Source organism: Pantherophis guttatus, chromosome 1 (assembly GCF_059756535.1).
Source record: "Pantherophis guttatus breed Tessera chromosome 1, ASM5975653v1, whole genome shotgun sequence".
Taxonomy (NCBI): Eukaryota; Metazoa; Chordata; class Lepidosauria; order Squamata; family Colubridae; genus Pantherophis; species Pantherophis guttatus.
The window spans coordinates 249,218,398-249,242,494 of record NC_142063.1 but is presented as its reverse complement, the minus strand read 5'-3'; the positions used below and the strand labels follow the sequence as shown (position 1 = coordinate 249,242,494).

The 24,097-nt window shown below is 36.8% G+C and overlaps 1 long non-coding RNA gene across 4 annotated transcripts in view; it reads left to right on the top strand.

The window, feature by feature from the left end:
• Positions 1 to 22,925, top strand: part of LOC117660877 (uncharacterized) — a 31,542-nt gene extending 8,617 nt beyond the window's left edge. Inside the window, exons 1-5 of one of the 4 annotated variants that reach the window (XR_009621825.2) lie at positions 3,984 to 4,050; positions 5,923 to 5,996; positions 9,785 to 9,916; positions 11,180 to 11,293; positions 12,887 to 12,966. This is a non-coding gene — a long non-coding RNA (uncharacterized LOC117660877). Of the gene's footprint in view, positions 1 to 3,983; positions 4,051 to 5,922; positions 5,997 to 9,784; positions 9,917 to 11,179; positions 11,294 to 12,886; positions 12,967 to 22,747 lie in introns of those variants that run through there. The other 3 variants (XR_009621826.2, XR_009621823.2, XR_009621827.2) reach the window with 3 other exon arrangements.
• The last annotated feature ends 1,172 nt before the right edge of the window (positions 22,926 to 24,097 follow it).

Here is a 24,097-nt window from a genome sequence, read left to right as displayed (position 1 = left end):
ATAAAAACTGACTAGCCCAAAATCCTTAAAGGATTCTTGCTTTTATCCTACTTTTATGTTCTTGTTAAAGCTGGGTCTGACTCTTCACTCTTCCTTTAAGGTTAGTCAACAAGATTCTTACAGCAGTCGAATGAAGACGTCTAAAGAAAGAAATATACTGCTTGCTATCCATAGTTGCCAAAAGGATGGAAAGACCTTTCCCTATTTCTTTGTTCAGGCAATCTGGTTGTATGTTGCACTGAATCTGCCAACAATGGTGAAGAGTCCATATGCTTCCCAAACCAACTCTGTTGATATCAATGGAAATCTTACCTCCATGAGGAGAGCATGACTGCCTTTAGCAGAAAGCTCGGTGACATTTCCTATGAGGAGGATTCTTCCCTTTTCCCAGTTCTGTATGTGAATCATCTGAAGATGATTTGAGGTCAACCCAGTAACCATTTTTTGCCAGCCTGCTGGTAGGGTTGCCAGGTCTGCTTCCAAAAAATAGTAGACAAGCGGGGGGTGGGGGGTGTTTAAGTAGTAAAAAAATAAAAAAAATTACAATTAAATTATATATTTTCTTACAAACATTTTAACACGTATTAAAATAATCACTTCAAAACTTTACTTAAAATTCAAAACATCAAATATATTATAATAATATGTAAAATATTAAATTACATTTTAATTTCATCATAAAGCTTTTGAATAAAAAAAATGTCCACTATTTTGTGAAAAAAAATAGTGAACATAATGTGAAAAAAGCGGACTGTCTGCTCAAATAGTGGACACCTGGCAACATTACCTGCTGGCCCACAGGAAGTTCTATTTGCATGTTTATCAGTGACCTTTTGGATGATCTATTAAATTTGAGGCTGTATTCTACAAAAAAAGCATCACTAATTGGTAACATTTAAGGTCTAATAATAAATAGCCCTCTAGGTTACAGAAAGGGTAAGATCAAGACCTACAAGAGATACATAGATATCAATAGGTTCTGCCTGTTTATACACAGAACCTATAGAAAAAGTGACAATTGTATGTAAGAAATGTGTAATATAAGCAAGCATGTTAATTAAGGAAGGAAGGAAGGAAGGAAGGAAGGAAGGAAGGAAGGAAGGAAGGAAGGAAGGAAGGAAGGATTTTTTTTTTTGTAAGGACTTCCACTGACAGGAATCACATTATCTCCTTTCATGCACTAAATTTTACATATATTCTACATTACTTTCTAAGAAGAAAAATAAGATGGATGAGAACTGGTAACTTTGCCCTAAAAAGTTGCTAGTTCTCATCAATCTTATCTTGCAGCTCAAAAAGTAATGTGCTTTCAAGCTACTGGGAAATGGAGATAGGTACAATCTCATCTATTGCAGTTTCTCAGTAAGGAAGATGCCAGGAATTAGCATTTTCATGCCTAAACGTTGTTATAATATCAGTGCTCAATAAATCAGTTCACAGACTTGAAACTGACACCTGGCATATGAGAACCCCCACCTTGCATTGAAGTACAGGAAACTGCACACTTTAGCTGCTATTAGCTATTTTAATCTGATATTTGAACAACTGCCCTACAACTTTCCCCGTGTGGATTTACAGATTTAATCTCTGAGGGAGAATGATTCCAGAAGGCACTTTAAACCTGAAAAGCAATGCCCATATTCTCTCATGTATTGATCTTGAATCTATTATTTGTGTGTACTTTTAGTGTGCTATTAGAAGGTCTTCTAAGAAATATGGAAGGTATACTTACCTTAAAGCCTACAAATGGTTTATTATCAGGGGAAAGCATTCGGTGCTATATTTGACTGGTGGGCTCCATTGTCCTTCTGTTTAAGTCAAGGAAAGGATAAGTTATATACAGTATGTAAGTGGCAAAATTTCCCAAGAGTCAAATTCAATTCCTGGTGACTATGCAGATGTATCAATTTAGCTTTCTTGGTAACAATGGAGAAGTGGTTTGCCATTGCTATCTTCTGGGATTTGATTTCCATTGTAGTCTAGAGCTTTGGGCTTTTGTAGTGGTTTTCTAACCCTGATTAATCCTTTTTTGGGGGGAGTTCAGCATGTTTGTTAGATGCAGAGAAATGTCCCAACCGGTTAGCAAATATTAAACAATGTTTTTTTAAAAAAATACTGAGACATCCATTTTCTCATTTTCTCACTTCATTTTCTTGACTAACAAACATTGGTCTTCTTAATTTGGTATTTTGTCTTTGGCATTCAGACTCAGAATGTAATGGTTTGTGAACTGCTCCCCTGTTTTGTTTTGTTTTTTAATCTGTGGATAATTTACCGTTGTGCTGTAAATGTGTAAGAAAAGACAAAAACAAAACAAAACTGGTGCTTGTACTGGACCATTCCTAATAAAATGATTCATTTCAACCAAATGATGTTGATTAATTCTATCTATTTGGTTAGTTTCCAATAACAACCCAGTATCAAATATTACTGCAATGCTATTGGACTGCTAAATGCATTAAAAGTATTGCTAGTTATTATGAATATCTGAGAAAGGATGAGAGGTCTTTATGCAGTTTTGGCTTCGTGTCACAGGTTTCAGCAAGACCAAATTCTGAATATAGTCAGCCACCTTCCTCACCTCCCAATAGTTTAGTCTCTTTCACTTATTCTTCTCTCACAAGTCTGTTCATACCAGACTTAGAACTAAGAAACATTTCCACATATCCTCTGAGCTACATCCAATGTTGTTCAACTAGACTTCTGTTAACACAATGAAACTTTCTTTTTGCTCCTCCTTCAGGCAGGTTTAGGGGCTGTGGGAGTGAGAGACAAAGATGAATGAGGAGTAGGAATCCATGCTTACCAATGCTAGGTATTCAGTTTGGATGGCTATCATTTTATGAATGTCCGGCAGGGGAATTCTCACCCCAAAGGCTGGACAGACAGTATGACAGATTCTTTGGGCTAATACAAAGAGATTTTTGGAACAAAAACTGATTCCTGATATAGAATGGAAAAGTAGAATTGCTTAATTTGGCAATAGAATAATGCCACACCTTTTAGTCTTTCTTGCAATCATTTCTTTCTGCCTGCATTATAGTAAATCTACTAGCCATTCTAAACATGTGTCCTTCGTGTTTATTTAAGCATTACAAATTAAGCATCGTTTTCTAGTGGCATTATTTTAACTTTCCTTCTTTTGAGTGGTTCTCCTGGTTCCTTTGGAAAATGGACCACGAATCATCAAAAGCCAACAATGCTTCATTCTAAAGCTTTCCATGGACACATTAAAGAGAAGGTAAGAAAGATAATAGTGTAGCACACTTGGAAGGGACCTTTGAGGTCTTCTAATCCTAACCCTTCTCAAGCAGGAGACCCTATATCATTTCAGACAAATAGTTGTCCAATCTCTTCTTAAAAACCTCCACTGTTGGAGCACACACAACTTCTGGAGGCCATTAAATCAGTAGCATTTTTTCTGCCCTTCCAGACATCCTATACTCTGTCATTTCATGAGCCATCTCACTCTCCCTAATAATTGATCTGATTTCATTTCATTTATTCTTTGGCAACTACTTCAGATGCCAATACAGCTAAAAATGAATGTGATACATACCATGTATATGTAGGATAAAATCCACTCTACTGCAATCTGGGGAATTTATTCCCACATAAGTATGGATTGGACCATAGAGTCTTAACTCTTCCACTGAAATCAAGGATGTCTCTGCTATGTGTGTTTGGGGAGTTTGAGGAATTGAGCATTTCTTTTGGGACCTATTGAACAAAAACATTTGACTCCCATTTCTTCCTGCAAAGGTAGAGATGAATGAAAGGCAGAAAAGGGCTAACTTTATAGGCAATGGTGTAAGATTTGTTGGTTCCCAGAGCATCTTTTCTTGTGTAGCGGCTTGACAATTTTTGCATATATATAAGAAAATTAAGGTAAATAGCTTTATTGGTGAATATTAGGAATATTAGAAGAGATTCTGCATATAACAGCAGAGGAAATCTGATATATGTCTGTTTATGTTTATGACAGCCAATTTGGTATAGTGGTGAGAAGCCAGGAGACTCAGGTTCTAGTCCTACAATAGGCATGGATGGGTAAGTTGGGTCCATCACTCTCTCTCCATTAGACTTGGATGCTAAAAATGGCTTTCATCCTGCAATGGACTGATTGATGATGACAATGATCTCTCTCTCTCTTTCTCTCTCTCCCTCTCCCCCAACCTCAGTTCAAATCTTTATTATCAGTGCACAACATATGTACAATGAGATTGGTTGAGCTCCCTCAGTGCACCCCCCCCCAACACAATACAACTCACAGTGAAGACAAAAAATCCCTAACTCAATAAATCATATTAACAAAACACCTACTCCTATTGCACCAGTGTGAACATGTTACACACTGCGCCGGCCCTGAAGTCCATCATACTACATAGTTATTTCTCATTCAGGAGTTTGACAGCCCACGGATAAAAACTGTTCTTCAGCCTGTTTGTGTGGCTGGCTATGGCTTCTATATCCCCTTCCTGATGGTAGGAGGGTAAAGAAATGGTGACCAGGGTGAGAGTCTTCCCTGGGAATTTTCCTCACTCTTCTAAGGCAACTAGCCCTAGCGATCTCATCTAGTTGTATCAGGGGACAGCCCATGATGTTTTGTGCTTTCTCTCCCCCCCTCCCTCCCTCCCTCCCTCCCTCCCTCCCTCCCTCTCTCTCTCTCTCTCTCTCTCTCTCTCTCTCATCCTGGGTGCTAAACAGCTTTCTCTTAACTGAGTTTGAGTTTTGGGGATCTTGCATTGCCAGCTTCAACCCTGTCATTTTATCTATCCAAAACTTCACATGAGTTTTGGGATAAGTCTCCAAGTAAAAGTTTTGTAAGGATGATAACCTGCATTTTCTACCATATGATATACATTTTTGCCTGCCTCCCATTCTTTCCAGTCAATTCTGCATAAAAATTCAAGTGTGTGTGTGTTGGTTTCCATTTTGTTTCTTGTAATATCATAAAAAAAGAAAGAGTCATAGCATTAGATTGCAGACCCATAATTTTGCTGAAATAGGTTTTCTCTCAATTTCCAGTTGTTTTTTGAGACATATATACAAACTGTGCCAGGTCTGTCACCAAATGCCTATCAGTTGGAGAAAAGGACTAGCATTTTAAAATCCAGTACAGTATGTATAAGCAAATATGGAGATCTGGATTTTCAGCTTTCCTTCCAAACTAAGACAACTATTGCTTTCTGCTGTTCAGCTATTATTTTAAAAACAATTGATCCAGCTCAAAGCTGAAAACACAAACTGAAATTTATCTGAATGTCTTAAGAGTAATCCTTCAAACTGCTTGTCATATGATGAAATGAAAATATTCTGTTTCCAGCGATTTAAAAAACATTTTTCCAGTTTTTTTAAAAAAAACAAATAAAAGCTTTCTTTAGCTGGAAAATAATTTTGATTCTGCTGCTGGTAAAATAAAGGAGGCTGTATTTTATTTACTTTACAAATATACTTTCTATCATGTCTTTAATACAGATGGTAGCTTTGAACAGCTAAAAAAAAATTGAATACATTCTTTCCAAGATACTATAATCATCTCTCTCTTTTTAAAATGTAGCTAATTATTCTAGTCATTTACATCTGCCTACAAATTAAATGAGCTATGATTTAAACTTTTAATTTTGTCTGCAACATAAAGTGAAAATAGAGGACACGTAGGTTGAAGTGGATTGTAACAGGCACAACATTTGATTGATTTCCACTCACAGAAATTGGTGTGACATAAAGAATAAGGCCAGTCATTCTGCAGTTCAACTGATGACTTATACTACCATCTAAGCCATGAAAGAAAGCTAATAGGAATGCTAGACAAATAATATTGGCCACTTCTATAAACTAGGCTTGTGCCAGGTACAAACCTGAATAACTGACTCACACAACAACCCAACAAACCCAAACCCACCCCATTTTTTTTTTCAGCTGCAGGTTCATCCAACATCCATAGCAGTGGCATTGAAAATTGTGACCTAAAGATGGAATTATATGAATAAACAGTGAGTACTGTTATTGCGTCAATCTTGGCTGACTTCAAAGGGGTAAACAGTTTTGAACTTGTTTAAAATTTGGATGCAAACAATCAAGAAATACAGGCAACAGTCTAAATTATATATATAAAAAACCCCAAATCTTTAAAAAAAAGGCAGTGCCAAATCATTTAGGTATTATTGACAAGAAAACTACATAGCAGTAGTGGGTTGCACTTACCTTCGCTACCGGTTTGGAACTGTGAGCACACATGCAGCCCTTCTGCACATGGGCAGAACCTTCTGCACATGTGCAGAGCGTCCATGATGATGTCCGGGCAGGTGGACGGAGCCTCCCACTGCCGCCACTACCGGTTCGCCCGAACTGGGGCAAACTGGTAGAAACCCACCACTGCTACATAGATATGTCCATGATGTTATTGGGATTGGAGTTTACCTAGATGTTAATATTGCTATAAAAAAAGAATTTGTGAATTAAATGTAATTAAAATTCCATGGCAACCCCAACAAGCATTTATTTATTTATTTAGAAGACTTATATGGCTACTAATTTTATACGTAATAATTCCAGGTAGCTCACTCCCTTCCTAATCCAGGGACTGGAAGAAAAACCAGGTCTTCACAGTCTTCTGGAAAGTTTAGCGGTAGGAACCAGTGGTGGGTTTCAAATTTTTTTACTACCAGTTCTGTGGGTGTGGCTTGGTGGGCATGGCTTGGTGGTGTGGCAGGGGAAGGTTACTGCAAAATCCCCATTTCCTCCCGATCAGCTGGGAATTGTGAGGCAGAGAATAGATGGGGGCGGGGCCAGTCAGAATTTTTACTACCGGTTCTCCAAACTACTCAAAATTTCTGCTACCAGTTCTCCAGAACTGGTCAGAACCTGCTGAAACCTACCTCTGGTAGAAACCCTCTGGATCTTAAGAGGAGGTTCATCTAAAAGGACCTGGAGCCATTCAGAGCTTTAAAACATTCCAAATTGTACCTGTAGAGAAACTGTAAAGCAGTGGTTTAACACAAATATCCATGCTGCACTGCATTCTGGATCAATAGTAACTTCTGGATGATCTTCAAGGGCAGCCCTGTATACAACATATTGAAGATTAAAGCGTGAGGGAGCAAGGCCTACCGGTCCAGGAATGGGTGCAATTAATAGAAGGTGAAATTATGCAAAGGTCCCCTTAGTTATAGTTGCCACCTGCTATTTCAACAGGAGTTGAGTCCAAGAAGACCCCTCCCCCCAATTGCACATGGCACCTGTGTGGTGGTATGCTAACACATCAAAGATGATAAGTCACTTGGGGGGGGGTGTCAACAATTCAAAGCCACTTCATCTTGCTAGGGTTGAATCACAGCTGGTTTCTCCCATCCAGGCAGCTTCTATGCTCAGGGCAAACTCCTGAATGGCATCACCTGCCCCTCCTGGGATAGAGATGTATAATGGAGTATCATCTGCATACTGATGATATTACATGCCACTGAATGAATTCACCCAACATCTTCATATAAATGCTAAAAAGAACTGCCAAAGAGATATCTAAAGCTTGGGGCACACTAGTGGAATAGGCAGTACCATTTCTTTTCTACAAACTGAAAGCTCCTCTTCTGTCTTGCTTCTATACATTCAGCATTCTGGAAAAGCCAAGTAGTAAATGTCTTATTCAACTATCTCCTATACCCCTCCATGTGATAGTCATCTAATAAAAAGCACTTAATAGGATGGGAATAACATAACAATAATGCCTCTTTTGATGAGCCACAGACAGATCAAAAAATCAATTACCTAAAATCTAACATAGGATAGATAGGCAACATATCATCTAAACCCATTGCAAACAGATTTTCTCATTTTATTGGCACAATCAATGAAATATGGAGTTAAGAATAAAAGGCAGGCTGTAAGTGGCAGCTAAGATTTCCTATGATTATAAACAATCAATTTAGAAGGTTTAAACAAGTGCCACATATGTATTAGCATCCCACACAGTAGAAACTATTTCTAATGGATTTGCCAGATAGCTTGGAATGGCTGTTATTATTTAATACATAATCTGAACTACCAGTTATTAGAACTACTTTCAGATCATGTTCCCAGTGAACTGTGGTCTCATCTGTGCGATGTGTAGGAAACAGTATGTTTAAGGATGGAGCAATGCGTCACAGATTAATGATGAAAGAACCTCCATTTGCAAGATGACAACCAATCTATGTCAATCTGTCTCCAAAAGAAGGCTTCCTAAAGATGCAAAAGGCAAAGCAAATACATGGACAAGATAAAGCAGAAGCCCAAGGATTAGAGAAGATAAACTTGTTTCAGCAGAAAGGTAGAAAAATTATCACGGCAAAGAAAATAGTCAAAAACTCATGGGGTTAGTGAACTTGGGGCACACAAAAACAAATGGTAATGATCAAAACAATTTATTAAAACCTTGGACATTGGCTGAATCTGGATGGAGACTGACATACATTGCAGTGGTGGGTTGCCCCGGTTCGGACCAGTTCGCAAGAACCGGTAGTAAAACCAGTGGGAGGCCCGGCCCACCACCCTGGATATCGTTATTGGTGATCTGCGCATGCGCGATCCCGTTGCAAACTGGTAGTAAAGGTAAGTAGAGCCCACCCCTGATACATTAGTTCTCAGTCTCCATCCAGAGTCTGCCAATGTCTGTCAAAGCAATTTGTCTCTTAAAAAGCAACTGATATTCATGAGTGGTGTTATTGCACATTTCCCCTTGCAAACCTGTTCTCCTTGTTCTTCCACCTCAGCAAAGACCATGATATGGTATTTCTCTCCATCATTATCAATGAACTGCCATTCACCCCAATTTTCTAGGAATAAAGGAAAGATATTCAGGTGACAGAAATCACACATATAGAAAAAACCAATTCTGCAATTTTCCTTCTTATTAGACAACGTTGGAACAGTGAATTGGCTCTAACATGAATATTCTTTCTATAGTATGGTATAATTGAGATGAATTACACCCACATAAAGTGGGTTGCCTTTTAAATAAATGTGTGAATTGCAGGCCAGTGACTCCACACCAAGACTAAAGATGCACATTAATTTCACTGTCATTCATTTATTCATTCATCCTGCTTTCCACTCAACTGAATACTTCTGGCACCTAACATACACACACACACACACACATAGACACAGAGATACACATACTAAAACATAAGTTTAAAGCAAAAATATTGTAAAATCCTAAATGCAAAAATATTAGCATTTAAAATATGTGGCTAAAATATTTCTTAACTACTTTTCTAATTATTGAAAGAATGGAGGGCAAAATCTCCATTCCGTAATGCACTTGGAGTGACACAGGAAGGCATATTTTCATTACTTCATTCATATTTATCTCAACAGTCGTTAAATCAAGTTGTACATTTGAAGCATTCTATTTTCTTTCCATTTTCTCCAAAGAGTTTGATTAACTGCTGTCATTATACTATCACCATGAAGGGTAACTTTTTAGCAAATTCCTCTTGTCCAGAACGTACATATTAAAATGTGGACCCCACTGACCGTAAATCTGGAATCATGTATGAGAAGAACAGCAATATGAGGCAGTTGAAAATGGATGAGAAGAAATACCCAAGCAGTAATTTAGAACTTTCTATGTGCAAAAATGATTCTGATCTCAAAAAGTATCTTATTGCATGTATTTTGAAACCATTCAATTTTTAAAAATTCAATGAAAGCTGAGCTTCTTAACTCTAGAAGTTAAGAGGCCCAGGTTAGTTCAGAGGAAACATTACAAATTAGATTTTCAATATTTTCCCTAAAACGACAGAATAAAGAAGCCTTCCATTGGAAAAATCTCCTGCCTTGCTCCCCCTCCACTTCTGGAATTCCCCTCCCTCTGGAAGCTAAGACGTGAAGATGCTACTTGGTGATGGATGGCAGCCAGTGGTACAAGGCAAAGGTGTGTGGAAGGGTGATTAGCTTATTAATGTATAAATTCTGCTACAGAAATAGCACTGGGAAGGTTCAAAGCATCTCATATTTGAAGATGATGGCCTTGCCTTTGCACAACTGCTGCCATCTCCTTGATAACAGAAAGACTAAATGATGAACTATCCTTCCTTTCATCTCTAGGTAACCAATAACTCATTTATGGTTTCAATTCACTGTCAAACTTCTTATTATCCAGCCCTGCCAGAAATCGTCACTGGGGAGTGTGAGATTCTTCCTCTCCCAACAGCAATGGCATCAAATCCTTAACAAGATTTGCTGCAATATAGCATGTGATGAATACATTTGAAAAAGTCTCCGGAACACAGGCAGCTTTATTGCTTTCCCTTATTGCTTCTCATCTTATCCATCCTTTTCTATCTGTACAGTGACCTTTTGAAACATTGCTTTAATGTTTTGTGAAAAACATAAACACCACAGTGGAGATGTAAAGATCCCTTAAGATACAAAACCTATGTAATTTAATAACCGAGTATGGTCTGGTGCATAGCAGGTTAACTGTTTTTCTTTGGAAGATCTACACAGCTGAGTTCATTTGGCCTCTTGAAGAAAGCTAGGCTCCGTTCTGTATCTGTAGAATGGAAACAAGATTATTGTAAATTATAATCTGCCTAGAGTCGACTCTAAGAGAGAGGGTGGCATATAAATTCAACAAACAAACAAACAAACAAACAAACAAACAAGTATGGATGGGCCATACACATCCATCAGCTAGGCTGGCTATTGGTTTAGTTACTTTATTAAAATGTTGGTTTTAAATTAATTGATGGCAGCCATTATTAATGACAATTCCACCATTATCAACCTGTCTGCATTTTAAGTTCAGTAATGATGACTCTTTGTGAGTGTTAGAAGAATGTTCAAAGGCCTTTGATGTCCAGGGGTTAACAATGGGTCTGCAATGGGTCTGCAATGGGTCGCCATTTGTTTACATCCATCCCCCTCACAGCGTAGCTTATTAAATGACTTTCTCTGACTGAATTTCATTTGTTTGTTTCGCGTTTGTTTTGATAAGGTAGGTGATGATATGCAAGTGATGCAACATACCTACAGTAGCTATACAAGAGGTCATGACATAATTACATAATTGTGCCATCCTCTTGACTGTTTTTTTTTTTTTAAATGTGGTTTCTTATGGAAGCCACTGATCCTATGCTATATAGATTACGGAAATTAGGGCACTTCTAACGAAGCATATTTCTCTCATTTGCAGTACCGCACGGACATTTTTAAGGGGAAAAAAAAAATCATGTCTGCCTTATCGTGTTGGGGAAGTGAAAGGCAATCAGGGAAAAAGATGAAACATTTAAACTGACCCTACTTACCTGTGAGTTACAGAGATAACTTTTTTTTGTTTCCGGATGAGCAATAAATCAAGAAATAACTGATGTTTTTGGTTTGAGAGCCAAGAAAAGGATCAGGTGGTATTTAATGAGCACCTCTAAAATTGCAAACTTCTAGAAATCCCCATTAGTTGAGTGTACTCATTACCTCAACTTTTTGAAAGGTAAATCAGTGAGCACTAGCTGGCAATCACAGCTTTTTTCCCCTTTAGATTAAATAGCCAGAGAGGAATTTAATGGAAGTTTTTGCATTTTTGAATTTCTCTGAAGAGCATGAGCTAGTTCAGGACAAAGAAAGGAGCCAATCTAATGTTCCTATCCCTGCCATAGATTGCAGAGTGAAGTCTAGTATGCTCAAATCCATACAAATATTTGAGTGCAGCAAATATCTAGAGAAAGAATGGTATTAGAGTTTGATTTAAGGGTTTTTTTTTGTGTTCAAGGCAAAATGCTTGCTTTCCTACAAAGATTTTTTTTTCTTGGTTAGGCCTGCCTTCCCATTATTCTTTTGTTCACCTTTTCAGTTTGAAGCCTAATAGCAATAGCAATAGCACATACAGACTGCTTTACAGTGCTTTTACAGCCCTCTCTAAGCGGTTTACAAAGTCAGCATATTGCCCCCAACAATCTGGATCCTCATTTTACCAACCTCAGAAGGATGGAAGGTTGAGTCAACTTTGAGCCAGTGAGAATCGAACTATCAGCAGAGTTAGCCTGCAATACTGCATTCTAACCACTGGGCCACCATGACTCTAATCCTTTTTTAAATGCCTACACCCATCTATGCTGTCTTTGCTATTGTGAGTTCTTAATTGTAAATTGTATTTTCATCTTCCACAATCTGTGTATTGGGATTACAATCAGAAAGCCTTGTTTTCTCCTGACTGCTCATTGTATCCTTGTATTCCTCAGATACCATAAAGCTGCATGCATTTTCTTTCTTGGCTTTGTTCCTACAATTCAGGCTGAGAAAAGAAAATGAGGATTATGATGGTTCATCCTGGATGAAGCACTCAATGCTGAATCACCTCGGGGTGTCTCAGTTGGATAAGGCTGTCTGGGTGATAGAGAACCTGGCATAGAGAGTGGCATAGTCTTTATATGCAGTTTAATCAGCATTTTCACATATTAGTTATGGGAGACTTTGTAAGAATTTTCTATAAAATACATATACTGTATTTTTATGAATTGAAAATGGACTTTATGAAGGCAAAATAAGAAAGCAAAAATAATTAATCCCGACAGACTTGCCTATTCCAAGATTTTCTTGGTTTGACCTCCTGTAGGTTTTTTTTAATTTATGACTGAAGTTCAACATTGTGGCTCTATTGTTAAGCCCATTCTTTCAAGATTTACACTGCTTTGGGAAAAAGTGAGGACAATTAAAAGAAAAACAGAAGAGAGAAATTTCACAATTGGAATCCCATTTCCTTTGCTTCTCTGTCTCAGATTCTGTCTTTCTCTTTCTGTCTCTCTATGGGTCTTTCTAACTCTCTCACACACACCAATGATTTCGTATGATATTATTTTAACTATTGCATATATGATGTTGGCTGAATATTTCATTATATTCTCAGAGCAACTATATCTCACACCGAGACAAGAATTTCTGAACTGAATAGCACACCAAATTCCTTGAAATTTGAATAAAACAGGTATCGTTGTTGATATTATGATTCCTTCAGTTTTAGGGAAGCCACATAGTTTAAATATTTTTTTTAAAAAAAATAAAGATGCCAAGATATAGGAAGAATGCTCATTTGAATAATTACTGGTTTTGGATGTTGTAAATGGAGTTATGTTGACATTTATATATGCAAAAGTGGCCTGATAAATACAATATTTCCTTTGGGTATGTCAGTGAATTAGCCTCAAGAAGGCATGATGTTTTCTTTAAAACCAAATCCATTTGACATTTCCTCAACATGAGCAATTCAATACATGTACACTGCTAATCATAAGTCATTTGTGCTGGGTCAAAGGGAACAGATGAAGGAGTCAAATTTGCCAGGCTTAGCTGCAGGTATGAGCTCATTTTGACTGATATTTATCTTAATTATGTTTTGAAATAGAATACGAGGAAAGGCAGACATACAGTTATTTTACTGAAATTAGAAAGTTTTCAAGACAAAAGAGACCAAGTCATTTGCTTCAAATGCTGAAGATTTACTTTAAGAGTCTGCAATTATATTCCATTTCAGTTCATAGGTGTGGGGTAATTCTCAGCGTCTGCTGATAACAGTTCAATCTAGTTTTTTCCATTGGATCTGAATATGCAAAGGCATATTCCAATTTGCATTGATCAGAAATACATAGCAGAAGCCTATCAAAAAGTAATTGGCAAAATACATGTTCAGAAATGAATATCAGATAGAAACTTTCCAAAGCTGGTGGGAATTCTCTGCAGTTCAGATGTTCGAAAGGCTCATCCTATTGCAGCTTCAACAATTCTATTCCAGATCTGATTTTCTCATAATTGTGATCAATTTGGCTGCTGTGGCAATTCACCCTCCAAATTTGAAGCATATTAAATATAAATGGTTTAGTTCACTTTTCCCGTTGCCTAGTACAGCTTTGTTTTCTTTTCTGGAAATAAAAATGAAATAAAATAATCTCTTTTACTTTCTCTAATATTTGAGTTTGCAAGGACAAGTTAGTCTAATAACATTTTTGCATTTTTTTTAATTGCACAAACTAACAAGAATTTGGTAAGTCCTAGTATATACATAAGGTGTATATGTTATATAAAAATTGTAGTGCTGGTGATTTGACTGGAATATTAGTAGATAGGAATAGGATAGTGGTTATTTACTACTATCCCTTAGGTACATAGTAAATAGAATTTGATATCTCAATGAATAGTTGAGTGTGTAATGCCAAATTAAGGAAGTTAATGTTATTCACTAAAAGGTTATATTTCAGTTATATTTTGTTTTTCTAGCTTTTGGTGGGACAACTTTGTAGACCAGTTTGATCTTTCTCATTGCCAGTCTGGAAACCTCAGGAAAATAATACTCCCTAATTCTGAAAAAGACTCACCACCATTTGACATAAACAAATGCTACCTAAGCTTAATAGTTTAATATTTGTCTCTTAATAGAGACAAAGCATTTCAAAAACAGGATAAAATATACATGTTCTTGGCAAATTCCAGTGAGGTGAGACCATAGAAAGAGACGATAGAAAGAGGTATGAGTAATTGGGGTTTAGAACCTATATACTGTATATCGTAGTCCTTTGGGTTTGAAAAAGACATATTATTGTGTAATTCATTCCTAGACTCTGGACTGCAGGTGGCTCTGTAGTCCCAATCCGGAAGCTCAGAGTCTAGCATAATTGGGGCATTGGAAATCCATTGTTATAATAACTACGAGTATTATTTTGGGATGCTACTTGTGGTTTTCTATCAATTGGTTGCTTATGATGTAAAGGGGTTATGTGTAGGTTGAGGACTGACTGCATCAGCCTGTGATCTGTTCAACATTCAGCACCTTTCACGGCGTGGTGATGTCTTTAAGATTGAGATGACATGTCAAGTAGGCGTTTGGACGTGGGATGCATAGACAGTGTGAACATCAACTTAGTGATACACAGGTTGTGGCTGGCACATTTGCTCAGAAACAGCAGGACCTTGCTATTTAGTTTTCCCATTCCATGCCTCCCAAGGACTTTGTCCCAATTGTCACTTTCCATCCCCACCTTAGCATTGAAGTCACCCAGAATGATAAGTTTGTAGCTGGCAGTGATTGATTGAATAATCTGGTCGGGGTCCTCATTAGAAAACTTCTTTGTCTTCATCTCGATCATGGGAATTAGTCTGTAGGTGCTGACAATGTTCAAATATTGATACTTGCTGAGAAGAAACTGGAACTTCTTAATAAAGTAATAATTCATTAAATAATCCATAAATACCCCATGTAAGGTAAAGGTAAAGGTAAAAGTTCTCCTCGTACATATGTGCTAGTCGTTCCCAACTCTGAGGGTGGTACTCATCTCCATTCCAAAGCTGAAGAGCCAGTGCTGTCCGAAGATGTCTCTGTGGTCATGTGGCCATGACTAAATGCCTGACTAAATGCCAAAGGCACAAGGAACGCTGTTACCTTCCCACCAAATAGGTGGTACCTATTTTTTCTACTTGCATATTTTACGTGCTTTCGAACTGCTAGGTTGGCAGAAGCTGGGACAAGTAATGGGAGCTCACCCCATTACGTGGCACTAGGGATTCAAACCACTGAACTGCCAACCTTTGAATTGACAAGCTCAGTGTTTTAGCCACTGAGCCACTGTGTCCCTCTTTTTTACACCCCATGTAAGCTAGTAAAAATTCCCATGGTCTTTGATGCAGGCCTAAACAGAAGGGTGTTCACTGGCTGAAAAGCAGTTTACCCATGGCCATCACTTATGGATTCCCTTTATGGGGTATAAAGACTTTCTTTCTTTGTTTTATTGTATTAAATAATTTTGATTGCTGTATTATGTTAAATTGTTATGCTATTTTCTTATACTGCCTTAGAATAAAGCCTTAAGTATTCATACTGTGGGTTATTGCTTCCAAATGCAAAAGATCTTGTGATCCAACTCTGATGGGCTGGAGACAGAACAATGCATAGCTATCCCAAATAGACTGATTTGCATGCAATTTTCCTAATGAGCACCCAACGCAGTGGTGGGATTCAGCCAGTTTGCACCACTTCGGGAGAACCAGTTGTTAACTTTCTGAGCAATTTGGCAGATTGGTTGTTGGAAGAAATCATTAGGACAGAGAATCGGTAGTTAAATTACTTGAATCCCACTGACCCAACATATGCAAAATTCATTGTGAAATTGTGCAAAATTCAGTACACTGGAACAATAATAAAGAAGACAATTACATTCTGCTTAGAATTTGGGCATATCCATCTTAAGATCACACAGATAAATTCATACTCCAGTCACATGGGTGTTTCTATCTGATCAATAATTGTCCAATCAACAAGTATGCTACTGCAGGTTATGTAACCAAAAAGATGAATTACAGTCACTTACTAGTTGATGTAACTGAGGACAAATGGTTGGACAGCAATTGACAATGATACTGAAAGTGAATAACACAAATAGCATTTAAAAGCATTTTTTCCAGTATTTGCTGTTGAAATAATAACATAGAGTAACTTTATCACAGCTCAACATTTGACACAAGCTGTTGCAAAGTGCCTATTATGGCATTTTCCTGACTTCTTCTCTGCTCAGCTTTGACTTGTGAGAAAAGAGCCATTACATCAGAAATATCCATTAGAGTAGCTTTTTCATCGAGCTGCTATCTAAAGCAAAAAGCACTTTTCTATGACTTCAGCCTAAATTGAACCTTAGAGCCCTATATGCTTATTTCAATAAATATAATCTTCAAAAATTAAATTGTGCAGCAGACAACCATCAATGGTTTCATTTTTTTGGGTCCAGCAAAAGTTTAAAATAGCTCCATTCTGGCTCAGAAAGCTTAAAGAAATTTATTTTCATATAAAGACTCCTCAAACCTGGAAAAATTGAAGAGAAGAAGGCTAAACGCTTGGCTCTGTCTTTATCCTTCCTCATCTTCATCTCTCAGATATTATAGAGTACTAGGTGTACAAAAAACAAAATCTGTAAAAATTGAAAATGGATGAAAAATGATGTCTCCCTTTGTCTTAAACTGTATCTTTCCATATGTTAGCTAGACAGGCAACTCCTATAAAAAGAGATACTGACTTGTCACTCACGATGTCCAATTCTTTGTCTCACCTATACATACCTTGGTAGAACCTTGGAATTGTATGAAATCAGAATTCTAGGAACTTGGCAAATTCTTCCACTAAGCCTTGTTAAGGCATTCAGCAGAATGTGTAGCAGGTTTGAATTGGTTGTAGAATCACTATACTGAACTCCCATGCATTCATCTGGGGTCAGTAAGAAAGATATAGCCTTGGTGATTTGGATATGACTACACCTTTCTATGCCATTTGGGACCGTACTAAAATGGAGTATACCTGCTCTTAAAGAAAGCTGTTTAACTAGGCAATAGGAGTTTACCTGTACTTCTTAACTTGAATGCATTGATTTCTGGGACAAAAGATGCAGCATTATACATGTACTATATGACTCATACCATGAGCCACTCATGCAATCACCAGAATGCTTGGAGAGAGCTCTAGAGAACATAGGGCCTAGACACTGCTGGTAGTGATGGGAAAAGTTCTGTGTGAATGAGACCAAGACTCAATTCCTTTTTCTATAAGTTCCATCTATATAGCAATGAGGGATTCTATTTTAGAGTAGACCTTGGTGTTTTTCCGGTGAGACCGGTCTATCAGGGCAATCTGGTCTACCCAATTAAGAGACTGAGGATACTACTTCCGCTTTCACCTTTCAGTCCCAATCCAGGAGCCTCCGCAGGCAGTCGCTTTCACAGCAAACTATTTTTGTGTTGAATTTACATTTTATCAACAAAGAAATAAAGGGAGACTAGTATAGATCTATTTCAAGCTATTTAGCTGTCATCGGCAAGCCATACCCTTCTGGGATTCGAACCCGGGCTACTTGCATATATTAGGTAGATGTATTAACCTCTAAGCCACCGTTTCTCCTCGCTTTGTCAGCTGTACCAGGGGAGAGTTTAAATGTTTTTCCAGTGAAATTGGTCTATCGGGGAAACCTGGTCTACCCAATTATGGGACGGAGCACATTGCTTCTGCTTTTGCCTTTCAGCTCCAATCCAGGAGCCTTCGCAGGCAGTCGCTTTCACGACAAAGTAGACCTTGGTCTTTATATATTATGTATATTTTGCCTCTTCATGCAATATATACATATACATATACATATACATATACATATACATATACATATACATACATACATATACATACACATACACATATACATATACATATACATATACATATACATATACATACACATACACATACACATACACATACATATACATATACATATACATATACATATACATATACATATACATACATACATACATACATATACATACACATACATATACATATACATATACATATACATATACATATACATATACATATACATATACATATACATATATATATATATATATATATATATATATATATATATATATGTATATGGAGTAACCTTATAATGTGTTTATGAGCCTTTGCTTTATCAGGTGTCACAAGTCATTCCGGCACATTAATGCTAAATCAAAAACAATGAAAGTATAATAGGACACATTTTTCTCTGTTTACCTTTAGCAGGCCAGTGCCCGGTGTTTTGAAATATGCTACAATAACCAGTAAAAGTCTTAGCAAATTTCATACAACAAACTAAACCTCTGTATTCCTTTTTGGCATTGCTTCAGCAGTGCTATCTGAAGATATTTTTCTGATTGATGTCCTGCTGCCCATTCCATCCCTAAATTCCTATTGCTATGACCAATGCCCTACTAAATCTGTCTGTAACTTGGCTACTAATCCCTGGACTCACCAGAGTCACTTCATGATGGATCTTGAAGAATGTGTGGCCTTTATTTCTTGTTGCATGGCCTTTGTATCTTGTATGGCAATTTGTGAATTTCATGCAGTGTAAGAGATTTAGGTCCTAATTGTGCACTCTATGCAGGTAAGAACAAAGAAAAGTAGGTATTCAGTGCATGTTCACGCAGCCTTGCCCCAGTCCACTTCTCTCAGCTCCTTTTCCCTATAGCAGCTTCATACTTCTTAAATTCTGGAGTGAATTGTGAATAGAACTGTTTGATGGATTTAATACCAAGTGAAATATATGAGCTAATTTCCTCTACTTTTTACATTCTTGGTGTAAGTATTTTTTTTTAAAAAATTAGGTACTTTAAAAAAAAAAAAGCTTTCCACCTCCACACAAATCATAAACTTGATTTTCTTTGCAAAGTAGCAATCACAATCCAAATGACATTGTAAAATAATGCATGCTGAAAGTGAGGAATCTCTATTGTTTTGAATTTGAGTTAAGATTAGGCTTTTAAAAAAAATGATCAGAATAGCTGAACATTTAAGAATTCAGCCTGGGTGTTTGTTTTCATGCTTTCTTAGGCTTTCAGAGAAATCTTTGACAAGCTCTTTATGTCAAAAGAAATTTAAAGCTGCTTTGAAATTCCCTGAGCTGCTAAAAGATCTCATCAAAAGATACTGGTGTTGTAGCAAGAAGAGTTTGAAGAATTATGCCTTAAAGTTTTGCCTGAGTTCCCAGCTTTTTTTTCTTTTTTCTTATAAAACAGAATTCAAGTTTTCTGCTGCATTCAAATAATATAAAGGACCACAAGAGACAGACACTCTTAAATGTAAACAACAATATAATATAAAAAAGATGGGAAAAAGGAAATACATCTATCCAATGGTTCCTCTTCATTGTCTCCCATTGTGCAAGTTTTTGAACTAGCCATTTCATCCCTTGGAATTGACTGAGTTGCTTACGGTTAGTTTTGGTATTTGGATCACTCTTCTCTTTGCGCTGGCTAAAAAGAAACCTCTGTGTAACTTTGTAAAGTTTTTTATTTTTATAGCAAACAGGATTATAATATCAGGATTTCTCCCATTTGGTTGCTAATGAATGGGTGCACATCTCCTTCATCTTTATTTTTTGATAATATTCACGTGAACTATAGAAACTAAGTTTTGTTTATTATGATCTCCTTATATAAGATAGTGACTGTTTCTATATAACACCATTTGATTCAGGTTATTTCTTCTTTCAAGTTTCTTCCATCTCTTAGTAAATAGATTTTCAGAGCATCCCCTCTGGGTTAGACTGCACAACCCAGGTAAATTCCACCTGGAGAAGATAACTCCAGTTAGCAAGGACCAAAGCCATTTAGGCAGTGGTGAAATCTAAAATTTGTTACTACCAGGTCTGTGGGCATGGCTTGGTGGGGGGGGTAATGTGACTGGGTGGGCGTGGCCAATTTTTTTTTTTTACTTTTAAAAACATTTTTTCTACAACCTTTTTGGTGAAGAGGTTGTAAAAAAAATGCTTTCAAAAGGCTCTGATGATCCCAGCTGAGTTGCCTGATCGGCAGAGGCTTTTTTTCTTTTAAATGCCTCTGACGATCAGGCAACTCAGCTTGCATCGTCAAGGCATTTAAAAGAAAAAAAGTTTTTTTTTTTTACTTTTAAAAGCATTTTTTCAGCCAAAGAGGTTGTAGAAAAAATGCTTTTAAAAGTAAAAAAAAAAAAAAAAGCCTCTGATGATTGTGCAGCTCAGCTGGGCATGGGATGGGGGGGGATGGCAGGGATTTTTGCTACCGGTTCTCTGAACCACCTGCCTCCATTGCTACTGGATCGGGTGATCCGGTCTGAACTGGGAGCATTTCACCCCTGCATTTAGGGCTTTACAGGTGTGAGTCTTTTGAATCTGGCAATGGTCATGAAACAGAAATAGGAGTGGTTTCAGGAATGCCAATTATTCAGTTAGATAAATTAGCAAAATTTTGGAAACCTCTCCAAGCTCCAGATCAAGGCAGGATTATTTTGAATTTCTTTTTGTACATTCTTTTTAATCTCAGGGCTGTGTAATCTCTTTCTTCAAATTCTCCTCCAGTGACTTGTTCCTTCCTTCCCCTCTTAACAGTTCTCTCATACATTCTCCAGAGTCACTCTGCATTCTTTACAATAGGTAATTCTCATACTCAGAAGCTTTCTGGCAGCCGATACAGATCCTAAAAAGTATGTGCTATCTTCCCATGAAGCTTTCCCTAGCGCAAACTATTCTTGCCTTGGACACCTCTTTCTTGATTCTATACCCTTTAAGAGCCAGCTTTTCTCAATATCTGCATTTTTGTATGCTAGCTCTCTCAAGCATACAATGCACATTATTTTCATTCAAAGTCTGAACTGAAAAAAAAATTGGAGTTGGACACTTTCAGACTGTATGAATATTTAGAGATGAAAGCTTAGAGTTTCCGGCACCCATTGCTGGAAATGAACTCTATGACTGATTTCTCTCACTTCTCCAATGGGTCATTGTCATGTCACTTATGGTATTAAGCTGAGGAAAACCTGGTGGATGACACTGTGAAATCATAGACTATATGAACTAGAAGGAACCTTATTTATTATTTTATTTTATTTGTATTAGTCATATTTCTATGCCTCCCACTCTTTGAGGACTCTGGGTGGCTTACACCAAAGACACTATACTAAATAGCATATTGCCCCCTAACTATCTGGGTCCTCATTTTACCCACCTTGGAAGGATGGAAGGCTGAGTCAATCTTGAGCCGGTGAGATTTGATCCGCTGATCTGCTGAACTAGCAGTCAGCTGAAGTAGCTGCAGTACTCCACCCTAACCACTGCACCACCTCGGCTCAGGTTATACATCTTGTCCAATCTTTGTTCAGTGAAGGAATCCACTACCACATTCAATTTCTGTTTGCAAATCTCCAGCGAGATTATAGGAAGACTGCTCTGTTACTTAAAAGCTCATATTGTCAGGAAATTCCTGACAAAGTCCATCAGACTCAAATCTTTACTGCACAATTATCTAGATCCTATTTATTCATCCATTTGTCCATTGGGATATCATGGAAGAACCTTGTCAAATATTTTGGTGAGATCGAAGTAAACTACATCTACAGCTTTCCCTTATGTTAGTCCTTGACTTATAACCACTACAACTGAAACTGGAATTTCTGTCATAAGTCATCATTGAACCAATTTTATAACAATTTTTATGGCAGTCATTAAGTGAATCACACTGTCATTAATCAATTCATGCAATCATTAAGCAAATCATGCAGTTATTAAGTGAATTCAGCTTCCCCAATCAGTGGTTTTGGGTTTTGTTTTGTTTGTTTTCTGCCAGAAATTGGTTGTAAATCCAAGATGGTTACCAAGTGCACAAATTATGATCACTGTGGACTTTTCACGTTTCTTAAGAGCTCCCCAAGGGGGCGTGCATAAGTGCACCAGCATACCTATCATCCCTGTCCTACTGTCCCCATTTATATGTAATCATTCTATGTGTTTATGGCTATGTTTTGCCTATTTATATCCTTTTATTTGTGTCATTTTTTTTCATGTGTCCATGTCTAGTTCTATACTGTTACTGTTTCATGTGTCCATGTCTATGTCTGTATTGTTACAGTACTTATCAAGTACTGTTATACTTGATAAACAAGTATTTATCAATACTTGATAAATAAAATAAATAAATAAATAAATAAATAAATAAATAAATAAATAAATAAATAATGAATGAATGAATGAATGAATGAATGAATGAATGAATGATGCATAACAGTCCACTCAAGAACCTTGCAGGTTATAGAAATCAAAACGACTGGTACGTAATTTCTCCAGTCCTCTTTCTTCACCTGTTTAAAAGCATGGTTTTAAATCATAATGCACCAGTTTTAACAGACAAAAGTTTAGAGAGAGGGATTTTTTCTTTCTTTCCTCAGGTGAACATCAAGAAGTATGCAGATGAGACTGTCATCTTTCCAGAAAGTTGTCAAAGTGTGTTACTATAATTTGACAAGCAGCATTACAAAGGCTGACAGCTGCTCTGAAGATGTCTGTAGAAAGAAATGAAAGCTTTCTGCATTGTTTTATCAAAACACTTAAACCATTCAAGGGCAACGTAAACTGGCTTGATTTTCTCATATTGTGTTGTACTGGGCAGAAATTATTCCTTCCAATCATAATATTACTCAAGTAGCTTTTAAAAGGACAAGACTTGTCTATCCATAGGTTTATTTGCAAATGAAAAGCAAAGCAAAATTCTACCTCAGCTTTTGCTCTTCGGTCCTTCTTGTGCTGACTTTGATATTTTATATGTTATAAAAAAAAAAAACAGAGACGATAAATCTATCTATACCCATGGAATTATAAAATATCTCTATAAATGAAAGCTTGCATTTCACTAGAAGGTGAGATGATCAATATTGTTTTATGTTGTTGTTTCCTCTGAATCATATTGCATTCTACATGGTGGCATTAGGTTGATATTTCCTTTCTCTATTTTTTAAAAAAACCAAGAACTTCTCTTTTAGTATTATGTGGGCCAATTTATACACTTTACTTGGTAGGTATTAAAACTTTAGTGGTTTTTTTGAAAGAAACATTTAAATAATTTTTTTGTGGCCAGAGGGTCTGAAGTTTTTCAGTGTTTGAAGGCAGAGGTGCTATTGTAAACAAAGAAATAAGCACTTCAGCATTTTTTTAAAATGAGTTTTTTAAAAATAAAAATAAATGCTTGTGATAAAGCCTTAATATATTTTACTATTACATTTTGCTATTAAATATTTTACTATTTATTCATTTTTGGTTATACTTAGGAGCAATATATTCTGATTGCACTTTAAAATTATATTTTATAATTTTATAAAATTATATTTTATAATTTTGGTCTTAATTTTATTCATTTGGTCTGAATGTTGAAAACTTCTGCATTCTCTCTCTCTCCCTTCCTCTCTCTCTCTCCTTGTGTGTGTGTCTGTCAACTACCTGTCTATCTGTTTCTTTTTCTCTCCAGTGCCTGATTTAAAGGCTGCAGTTCCACCACACCCTTCATAAAGTCTTTATAAATCATCTCTAATCTCATTTTTAAAAACCTTCAGTAGAATGATATATTCTTTTTTTCTTTTTTGCATTTCTATTTCAGGAAAAAGTTTTGATTCAGGTTTTGGTAGTAGACAGACCCCATGGTGGCAGGTAGCAAAGTTCTCCTAAAAATGTACATTAATATGAGTGTGTGAATGAATGTTTGTATGTACAACTACATATGTTTTGAAAGAACCAGCCCAGTACTC